The sequence below is a fragment of the Erythrolamprus reginae genome, chromosome 4 (assembly GCF_031021105.1).
Source record: "Erythrolamprus reginae isolate rEryReg1 chromosome 4, rEryReg1.hap1, whole genome shotgun sequence".
Taxonomy (NCBI): domain Eukaryota; kingdom Metazoa; phylum Chordata; class Lepidosauria; order Squamata; family Dipsadidae; genus Erythrolamprus; species Erythrolamprus reginae.
Genome location: NC_091953.1, coordinates 35,133,436 through 35,144,403, shown reverse-complemented (window position 1 = coordinate 35,144,403; position 10,968 = coordinate 35,133,436).

Here is a 10,968-nt window from a genome sequence, read left to right as displayed (position 1 = left end):
GTCTGGGAAGCCTGCAGAGAACTCCTAAGTGTTGGGGGATGGCAAAAATGCCCCCTTTTTGTGAAAAATGGGCTGGATTTTGGCCATTTTTTCAAAAAAATGGGGGCAATTTTTGCCTTCCTCCAAGCCCCAGATCCTTTGCCCATCCCATTTTTGCAAAGAATGTGCAAAAAATAGCCCGTTTTTAGCAAAAACGGGTGAAATTTTACCATCCCTCAGCACCCATGAGCTTCCTGCAGGCTTCCCAGATCCTCTGTCCCAGATTCTGTTATGCAAACAAATGGGCCGTCTTTCCTGGCCAGCCGAAACGTGCACTCCAGGGAGGATGTCTCCGTGATGTCAAAGCTCCGCCCCTGGAATTCCCTATTGGGATTCCCCACCTCCGTTTGAGCCTCCTGACCGGCCAACAGTTCCACGGCTCTTTTGGGAAGGTGACAGCCGGGCGGTGGTGTTTTTCGGCGTTCTCCCAAACCCGAACGCTGAACCCGAACTTTTTCTGAACTTCCGGGTTTGGCGTTCGGGAGAACGCCGAGAAGCCACCTGGCTGTTTCGGAAGGTGACAGACGGGCGGCGGTGCTTCTGGGCATTCTCCCGAACCTGAACCCGAACTTTTGCCGAACTTCCGGGTTCAGCATTTGGGAGAACACCGGGAAGTGCCCCAGCTGTTTCGGAAGGTGACAGCCGGGTGGCGGCACCCAGCAGAGCGCCCGTTTTTGCGGTCCTGGGAGGTGGGGTTTCCCATGGAGGGGAACCTCAGGGGAATTCCAGGATCTTAAAAACGGGCCCTTTGCTTGCAACAGAAGTCCGGAGGTGGGGCATCCCGGAGGCGGCAGGTTGGTAAGGCAAAAAAAGTTTGTAAGAAGAGGCAAAAAATTTCCAAACCCTGGGTTCGTATCTCAAAAAGTTCGTATCACAAGGTACTACTGTATTTATATTCACAACTTCAACTCAAGCCTCATCACTTTTTGACTTTTCCCTTCTACCCATCATTGTCCCTGCCTGAAACTCCCTCAGGTGCTTGAATGCTTTCTGATAGGTTTTTCTATCTGGTCTGCATCTTCAGCATGAGCTTCAGTGTTAAGTTGAAGTCGAAATTGAAGAGACAGGACTCGCATAGTGAATTCAGCTCTTTAATAGTTCTCAGTATATCTCTGTCTCTTCTGCCTGGCAGCTCCCTATTTTAAGGGGAGCTATCAGGCAGCTCAGCCAGTAGGAGTGCTCTATTTTCCCGCTTCCACTTGGGCCAAGGATAGGCAAAGTTGGCTGTTCTATGACATGTGGACTTCAACTCCCAGAATTCCTGAGCTAGCATGATTGGCTCAGGAATTCTGGGAGTTGAAGTCAATAAGTCACAGAAGAGCCAAATTTGCCTCCCCCTGGCTTGGGCCAATTAATTTAAACCTGTGTTGTTCCTTGCGTCCACGCAGACCTTGTCTACATCCCAGACTTTGTTCTTAATCTCCATATTCAACACTTAGATCTAGAAAGGCCATGATAAGCTGAAGGGAGAATTAAAAAAACCTCTTCCTGAACAATAAAACTATCTAGACAAGTCTGTGGTTCCACAGAAGCACTAGTAACTAGGTCATGAGGAGAGCTGTTTCTTTTCTACACATTGTTCATATAGCGGCTCTGATATTCCAGAATTTGCAGAATATTAGTAAGAAAGTGGATAGATTAAATCAAATAGTACTAAGCTGTCTTTGGGCACCAAAATGGAGACAAACTCTAGTTGAAAGGAAATTCAGGTGTCAGGGTCAGTTTCCTAACTGAATAATTACATTTGTCTCTATTAAATTTAATCTGCTTATTTTAGCTTAGTTCTCTTGTTTTTTAAGATTGCTATGAATTGCCTTTTAAGATATTTGTTCTTCCACTTCTTTTAAGCTGGATGCTGCATAGAGTATGCCATGAGTGTTTCTTGTGCATTATATCCTAACTGTAATTATTTCTGTATTGAAATTGTTCATGATTGAACTATATTAATAATATTAACTGAAAACTTCAAATCTCAACCAACAGGTCCCACAGAGTTGGTCTCCTCCGGGTCCCGTCAACTAAACAATGTCATTTGGCAGGACCCAGAGGAAGAGCCTTCTCTGTGGCGGCTCCGACCCTCTGGAATCAGCTCCATCCAGAGATTAGAACTGCCCCCACCCTCCTTGCTTTTCGTAAACTCCTTAAAACCCACCTCTGTCATCAGGCGTGGGGGAACTGAAACATCTCCCCCTGCCTATGTAGTATTTGTGTATGATAGGATTGTATGTATGCTTTTATATATTGGGCTTTCTTGTTTTTAGACTTTTTAATGTATTATTATTATTATTATTTAGATTTTAAGTATTACATTTGTCATTATATATTGTTTTTATCATTGCTGTGAGCCACCCCGAGTCTACGGAGAGGGGCGGCATACAAATCTAATAAATAATAATAATAATAATAATAATAATAATAATAATAATAATAGCTCTGATTTACACATTGGCAAAAAGAATCAGAATACAAAATACAAACATAGAGGAAATGAACTTGTAGATGATCTTCATTCTATCAAAGACCTTGGGGTATTCATATCCAACGACCTAAGTGCTGGAGTCCACTGTAACAACATTGCCAAAAACGCACTTAGAGTTGGTAGGTAGCTTCTTCTGTGGCAATATCACACTGCTAGCCAGAGCTTACAAAACATTTGTTAGACCAATTCTGGAATACAGCTCACCTGTCTGGAACCCGCACTGCATATCAGGCATTAATACAATTGAGAGTGTCCAGTAATATTTCAAAGAAGAGTACTTTACTCTTCCGCTCTCAACAAAATACCTTATTCCACTAGACTTGAAATACTGGGATTAGAGAATTTTCAATTATGTTGCCTCCGATCTGATCTAAATATAGTCCATAAAACCATATACCAAAATGTCCTTCCTGTTAATGACTACTTCATCTTCGATCGCAGAAACATAAGCATGTAATAGATTCAAACAAAATGTAAACCACTCCAAACTCGACTGCAGAAAATACGATTTCAGCAATAGAGCGATCAATGCCTGGAATGCATTACCTGACTCTGTGGTTTCTTCCCGACACCCCAAAACTTTAACCTTACACTGTCTACAGTCGACCTCTTCCAATTTCTAAGAGGTCTGGTAAGGGGCGTGCATAAGCGCACCACTGTGCCTACTGCCCCTGTCCTACTGTCCTATTTTTATCATTACTTTTTACTCATGTTTATACAAACTACTACTATCCTATAAATGTTAGATAGATAGATAGATAGATAGACAGACAGACAGACATACAGACAGACAGACAGACAGATATGCTTAGATATCCAATCATATATGCCTTTGTGTTCTCATGCTCTGTAAATCAATATCAGATAGTAAGGATCATGAATTATGAATCTTTTTCTTCCTGATATTTTGTTGAGTTTAATATACCCCATGACACCATGATTCTCACATCCCTCTACAAGGATCCAGGTTTTATTGAAAATCCTTTACCTTATTCTTTGAGAATCCTATTTTCTTTCATCCCTACAGCATTCCGTTTAAAGCCTTCGTTATTGAGTTCACTGTCTGATCAAATACATTTTTATTAGTCCTCGTGAGACACAACCCATCAGAAAAAACTTGCTCACTTAGGCCCTAAGCTGGATAATAATAATAATAATAATAATAATAATAATAATAATAATAATAATTTATTAGATTTGTATGCCGCCCCTCTCCGAAGACTCGGGCCAGCTCACAACAATAATAAAAACAATGTTACAGTGGAACAAATCTAATATTAAAAGAGAAAAAACATATAAAACCCCGTCATTTAAAACCAAACAACACACACATACCAAACATAAAATATAAAAGCCTGGGGAAGGTGTTTCAGTTCCCCCATGCCTGGCGATATAGGTGGATCTTGAGTAATTTACGAAAGACAAGGAGGGTGGGGGCAGTTCTAATCTCCAGGGGGAGTTGATTCCAGAGGGCCGGGGCCGCCACAGAGAAGGCTCTTCCTCTGGGGCCCACCAAATGACATTGCTTAGTCGACGGGACCCGGAGAAGGCCAACTCTGTGGGACCTTATAGGTCGCTGGGATTCGTGCGGTAAAAGATACTATTTATTATTATACTCTAAGGCAAAATGATTATCTGAGCACTTTGTTGAAACCAGGATCCTATTGTTGTTGTAGATTGAGCATTCTCTGACCAAAAATATAAATGATGTGGTTTCCCACCATTTTGTGGTTCAGCACACAACCTCCAAAAAATGCTTCCCACTTTTAAAACAACTAATTTCACCACAAACAGAAAAATCCTGGTTGTTTACATATATGGCGAAACTCTGCTCACTTTGTAAAGCTACTATGTCCCTCTTTTCCATCCCTTCCCAAAACCATCAAATACAGTGATACCTCGTCTTACGAACTTAATTGGTTCCAGGATGAGGTTTGTAAGGTGAAAAGTTTGTAAGACGAAACAATCTTCCCCATAGGAATCAATGGAAAAGCGATTAATGCATGCAACCCCAAAACTCACCCCTTTTGCCAGCCGAAGCACCCGTTTTTGCGCTGCTAGGATCCCCTGAGGCTCCCCTCCATAGGAAACCCCACCTCTGGACTTCCGTGTTTTTTTGATGCTGCAGGAAAATCTCAGCACGGGGATTTCCAGCAGCTGAAAAATGGATGCTTAGATTTGTATTGTACATTGTTTTTTCTATTACTGTTGTGAGCCGCCCCGAGTCTACGGAGAGGGGCGGCATACAAAATAAGTAAGTAAGTAAGTAAGTAAGTAAGTAAGTAAGTAAGTAAGTAAGTAAGTAAGTAAGTAAGTAAGTAAGTAAGTAAGTAAGTAAGTGAAATGAATGAGACTCAGACAAGGAGTACAAGATGGTTCCGTTTATTCAGCTCTCTCGAAGTGACTTCAGCAAGGAACGCATCTGAGCTGTCAGTGTCAGAACAGCCCTTTATATACGTTTAAGGCTCGCGCCTAAAAGAAACGGCCGTGCGTCTTAGCCAATCAGACGCGGCCAAGGTTTATTCATAGTTTAAACAGTATTTACAAGGTCTTTTCTTTTACAGAATTTTACATTGGTTATATACAGACTTAACACCCCTCCCTCATTAGTTGAGTCAAACTGTCAATCAGTGAGCCAAGTGACGTAGTCCTCCAATCGATTGGGCCGGCGTGACGTGCGCTCAGACCTGCGCAGATCATTACCGGCTGGTATGTCTATGGTGGAGGTTGGCTCGTCGTTGTCTCCTGTCCGCGGCTGGGCCCAAGTTGGGGCTCTGGCCTGCGGAGACAAGTATGCTGATGGCGCACCGTGCCCAGAAGAGGAGGAAGGCTCGGCGTCGCTGGAGGATGCATCTGGCCGTGGTAAGTCCTTTTGTAATTCCAAAAGTTCGAGTTGCGAATTAATGTCTGCTTGGGGGGAAGAATTTCCGTTAGCGGCCGGCTCTTCAATTGGTGTTATGCGCCCCCTTAAATGATCGATGTGCCGCCTCCATGTGCGGCCATCTTCCAATTGTACCACATAAGATTTTGGGGCTGTTTGTTGCATTATTTTTCCTTTCAGCCAACTCAACCCCCCATCAAAATTTCTAGCAAAAACAAGTTGCCCTAGGTACATATTTCTTTCAGGTGCTATACATGTTTCATTATTTACATTTTGAGTACAATAACGAGGGTGCAACCTGTCCAGGGGGGACCTTATTTTTCGACCCATTAAAATCTCTGCTGGGCTTTTGTTTGTGATGGAATTTGGGGTGATATGCTGCATTAGTAAAAATTGATCTAATTTGTGTTGTATTTCCCCTGGGCCTGCCCTGCGCAAGGCTTCTTTGGCCACACGTACATAACGTTCTGCAAGGCCATAAACCCATGGCGAGTAAGGGGATGTGAGTGCGTGTCTGACCCCTAAGTTGCTTAAAAAACACTCAAATTGTCTGGCAGTCAATTGTGGCCCGTTATCTGAAACTAGGATGTCTGGGCACCCATGTGTGGCAAACAAATGGTATAATGCCTTAATGGTGGCACAAGTAGTAATGTTTTGCATAGCAATGATTTCCACCCATCTGGAGAACGCGTCTACCACAATTAAAAAGTTTTGAGTTCCAATGGGCCCTGCGAAGTCAATATGAATGCGGGACCATGGCCCAGTGGGTCTTTCCCATTCCAGAGGTGTTGTTTTCGGGGGATTGGGTCGTGACTCCTGGCAAGGGTCACAGTTTGCTACCCATTGCTCAATGTCCCTATCTAAACCTGGCCACCACAAGTAACCCCTGGCCAAACCCTTCATTCTGACAATGCCTGGGTGGCCTGCATGCAACATACTTAGTACCTTCTGTTTTAAGGTATTGGGAATGACCACCCTGTCACCCCATAACACGCATCCCTTCAAGTAGGATAATTCCAACCTTTTAGATTTAAATTCTGACAGCCCAGTTTCCTCAGAGTCTCCCAACCATCCTTTTTGAATACAATTGATTACTTTTAACAATAGTGAATCCTTCTTAGTGTGCTCAGCCACCTCTTTGGCAGTGGTCAGGCAGTTTTCCTCAAGGTCAATTAGTAAAACATCCTCTGTGGGGGTTGGATCTGAGACTAACTCGGGCATGGGGCATCTACTTAAGCCGTCAGCATGGTTTATTGATTTTCCCCCCTTATGTGTTAGATGGTATTGGTATCCTGACAGGAATAGAGCCCATCTTATTAATCTAGGGGACATGAAGGGAGGAGTTGGTTTATTGGCAGCTAGAAGACCAAGCAGGGGTTTGTGATCTGTTATTAGTTCAAAGCTCCTCCCACAGAGATAGTAATGGAATTTCTTAACGCTAGAGACTAGGGCCAATGCCTCTTTGTCTAATTGGCTGTAATTTCTTTCTGCCATGGACAATGTTTTAGAAAAGAAGGCGATGGGGGCCTCTGTATTGTTTGGCATTATGTGAGCTAATACCCCGCCAACCCCATACGCCGAAGCATCGCACGTGAGCCTTATTGGCAAAGTTGAGCTATATTGAACCACTACGCTTTTAGAGGTCAATAACTGTTTTATTTTATGAAAAGCTTCGCGCTCCATTGTGCCCCAGGTCCAGGGAACTCCCTTCTGCAGCAGTCGGTGTAGCGGTTCTGCTGCCGTTGCCTTCTGTTTCAGGAAGACAGAATAAAAATTAAGGAGGCCCAGAAATGCTTGGAGTTCTGTCTTATTATTTGGCTCGGGTGCTTTGGTTATGGCCTCTAATTTATCTGCTGTGGGGTGTATTCCCTCACTGTCTATTCTATAGCCCAGAAATTCTATGCTATTGGCTCCCCACACACATTTGTCTGGTTTTACTTTTAACCCCTTAGCTTGCAGTCTAGCCAACACTTCTCTGATGCGCATGTTTAATTCTGCTTGGTTTTTTCCTGATATAAATATATCGTCAAAATATGGGGAGGTTCCTTTTATACCTGCCAATAATCGTTCCATGAAACTTTGGAAAATACCTGGGGCGGTACTGACCCCGAATTGCAGGCGGGTGCACCTGAAAGCACCCCTATGGGTCACTATGGTCTGGGCCAGGGATGTGGCCTCATCGACCGGAAGCTGTTGGTACGCTTGCGCCAGGTCGATTTTTGAAAATACTCTCCCTTCCCCCAAGGAATGTAGCAATTGTTGGACTACTGGGATCGGGTATGGATGGTGTTGAAGGGCTTTATTGATAGTGGCTTTGTAGTCTGCACAGACCCTTAAGGAGCCATCAGGTTTAACTGGGGTGACTATGGGGGTTTCCCATGGCGCTTGTTCTACAGGGACTAAGATGCCCTAGGCAATCAATTTGTCCAATTGGATGTCTAGTTTAGGCAATAGTGGTAGGGGTACCCTGCGAGGCTTAAGTCTGACTGGGGGTACCTTGGGATCTAGAGAGAAGGAGATAGGGGCCCCATTATAGGTGCCCAAAGTAGGGCTGAAAACCTCAGGAAATTCTTGGATAAAGTTAGGAATATCAGGTTCAGCATTTACATGACAAAGACCCAGTATTTCAATACCCAAAGGAGACATCCATGTTAACCCCAGGAGGGAGTGTTTGGCTCCCTCAACCACAATCAGAGGAAGAAAATATTCACAATTTTTAAATTTTACAGGCACATCTACTTTCCCCAAAACAGGTATAATATTACCTTGAAAATCCCTTATTATTAAAGTTGAGTTAACAAAGTCAGTTTTAAGAAAATTTGGCATATACATTTTGAATTTGTCCCAAGGCATAATAGAATGCTTAGAGCCTGTGTCTAATTCTAGGTTACAGGGTTTGTTATTTAAAAGTAGCGAGATGATAATCTTGTTCCCTCCTTTAGCAGTTGCGCAATTTACGTAAGTTTGTGCTTTACCTCGTGCGTAGTCACGGTTAGCGGTAGAGTCGTTTCTGCGATTGAAGCCTCTGGAAAATTTGTTGTCTCGCGGTTGTTGTGCCTGGTTGTTGAAACGTTGTTGGCGGGGTGTAGAGAAGGACTCCTCTGGAAGGGGCGCTCTGCAAGCCTCGGCGATGTGCCCGCGTCGATTGCAGCGGCGGCAAATGGCGTCCCTGAAGGGGCAACGCTGTCGTGGGTGATTTCCTCGGCAACCAGGGCATGGGTTGGAGGGACGTTGGTATCTGGGTTGTCTGGCTTGCTCGGATGGCAGCAGGAGACAGGTGTCGTCGTCCGTGGCAGCTGGGCTGAGGTCATCTGTGGTTTCGGCGCGGGAAACAGCAACGGAGATTTTGGAGACGGTCTCCTTCTTTTCGTGTTCCTTGAGTTCTTTGGCGGCCGCGTCAGCTACTTCGGCTGTTTGAGCCAGCTTGATGACTGACTGAAGCGTTGGGTCGTCCTCTGTCAGGATTTTGTTTCGGACCGTCGCATTCTTCATCCCAAAGATCAGAGCGTCTGTGAGGCGAGCTTCTGGGCTGTCAAATTTGCACTTTGACAGTACCGTGCGAAGTCTCGTGGCGAATTGATTGATTGTCTCAGACTCACGCTGGGTCATCCTGGAAAATTGATGTCTGTAGACTACGGCAGGCTTTGTTGGTTTGAAGTGGTTTGCAAGTCTTGCTTGGAGGTCGTCCCACGGAACGGATTTAGCTGGAAGCGGGTCGGTGAGCGTTTGGACGAGGTCAAAAATCTCAGTCCCGCAATAGTTCAAGAAGATCGCCCGCTTCCTGTCGTCTTCAGCTTCTCCCATTCCTGCCGCTTCTAGGAAGATTTCAAATTTCGCCATGTAGGCGTCCCAAGACGACTTCTCGGGGTCGAAGTAGTCGGGAGCCCGGCCGATCTGGAGGTGATTCATGCTTGACTCGTGGATTCTTCGTTCTCTCGTCGCCAGTGAAATGAATGAGACTCAGACAAGGAGTACAAGATGGTTCCGTTTATTCAGCTCTCTCGAAGTGACTTCAGCAAGGAACGCATCTGAGCTGTCAGTGTCAGAACAGCCCTTTATATACGTTTAAGGCTCGCGCCTAAAAGAAACGGCCATGCGTCTTAGCCAATCAGACGCGGCCAAGGTTTATTCATAGTTTAAACAGTATTTACAAGGTCTTTTCTTTTACAGAATTTTACATTGGTTATATACAGACTTAACAGTAAGTAAGTAAGTAAATAAATAAATAAATAAATAAATAAATAAATAAATAAATAAATAAATATATATATAAATAAATAAATAAATAAATAAATAAATATGTTTGCAAGAATTGTGGAATTTAAATCTTGTGTAGCCAGGGCCGAAGCAAAGACATACAACATAAACATTACTGCTTCATCGTGTAAAAAGCATGGATGTTTTAAAATAATTTATTCATTATGTGTCCACGTAAGAGAAAGACATAGTGATAATTTCTTTTTCCTGTAAGACTTAACAGAAGCAATGTTCAACAAGAAGCTAAATTTATTCTTTAAGAATGCTTTTCTCAGCACAGAATTTGGCCTCTAAATTTGCCATGTCATGCCTGTGTCATCAGCCTATAATTAGAAATTGTCTGAGAAGTTATAAACAGCAACCAAGACTTTTAGACATATTTCCTCTTTTTTATTCCGATACATACTGTATGCGTCATCGGAAAAATTCTGTTCTCAAAATTGTGGGATTCAGCTTCTCAACCCGAGCAACATTAAAATGTATGGATTACAACTCTTTGAATTCCCCAGCCATTTGAAGTTGTAGCATTATCAAAGAGATAACAAATGTAGCCTCTTGTTGAAAATTGCTTCTATAAGTTTCATGGAAAAAATCATAAATTATAAAAATTATAAATTTATAAATTCTACCCACAACCATTAAAAGCATGGTGGATTAATGTTATATTTTATTAGATAGATATTTTATTATAGAAAATAGCACATACACATCATTTAATACTAAATATTAACATTATTGACAAATGCTTAAAATTAACTTCATATTTCTGAAAAAAAAATATATTTCTTTTGATTCCTTTCCTGAATATTTATTCACAAATGTAAACCAGATTAAATTTACTTCACAATTAATCATTGATCCCTCCATTTACTATTATTATGGATCTGCTTTGTCCTTGTGCAAAATTTGGGCTTCATCCAGTCATGTTAATATGCCTGTTAGTAGAAATAACACCACTTAGCCACCTAAGAACTGGGATGTAGCTAAGTGGTGTTATTTCTACTAACAGGCATATTAACATGACTGGATGAAGCCCAAATTTTGCACAAGGACAAAGCAGATCCATAATAATTAAAAACACTTAAAAGATAAAGGACCTGAAAACTTTTTGTGACTAACAGAATTTTTGATCAAGATTTGCCATAGGAAAAAAAGATGTGGGCAGCAAGCATAACCAAAATAGATTTGAATTGACAACCAGAAAAGCTTTCAAGTTTTCCCCATCACAACTAACTTTTTTCCTTACAATAGCTACATTCCCAGAAAAATGCTTTTTGTATGTACTGCCACCTAGCTGTCAAACAATAAATTG